The sequence below is a fragment of the Arachis duranensis genome, chromosome 3 (genome assembly GCF_000817695.3).
Source record: "Arachis duranensis cultivar V14167 chromosome 3, aradu.V14167.gnm2.J7QH, whole genome shotgun sequence".
NCBI classification, from domain to species: Eukaryota; Viridiplantae; Streptophyta; class Magnoliopsida; order Fabales; family Fabaceae; genus Arachis; species Arachis duranensis.
The window spans coordinates 108,209,984-108,210,342 of record NC_029774.3 but is presented as its reverse complement, the minus strand read 5'-3'; positions in this window follow the sequence as shown (position 1 = coordinate 108,210,342).

Below are 359 nucleotides of genomic sequence, written 5' to 3'. Positions count from 1 at the left end.
CTATAGGAACTCAGAACTCAGATAGTGTTATTGATTCTCCTAGTTAAATATGATGATTCTTGAACATAGCTACTTTATGAGTCTTTGCTGTGGCCCAAAGCACTCTGTCTTCCAGTATTACCACCGGATACATACATGCCACAGACACATAATTGGGTGAACCTTTTCAGATTGTGACTCAGCTTTGCTAAAGTCCCCAATTAGAGGTGTCCAGGGTTCTTAAGCACACTCTTGTTGCCTTGGATCACAACTTTATTTCTTTCTTTTTCTTTTTTTTCTCTCTTTTTTTTTTCGAAATTTTTTTTTGTATCCACTGCTTTTTCTTGCTTCAAGAATCAATCTAATGATTTTTAGATCCT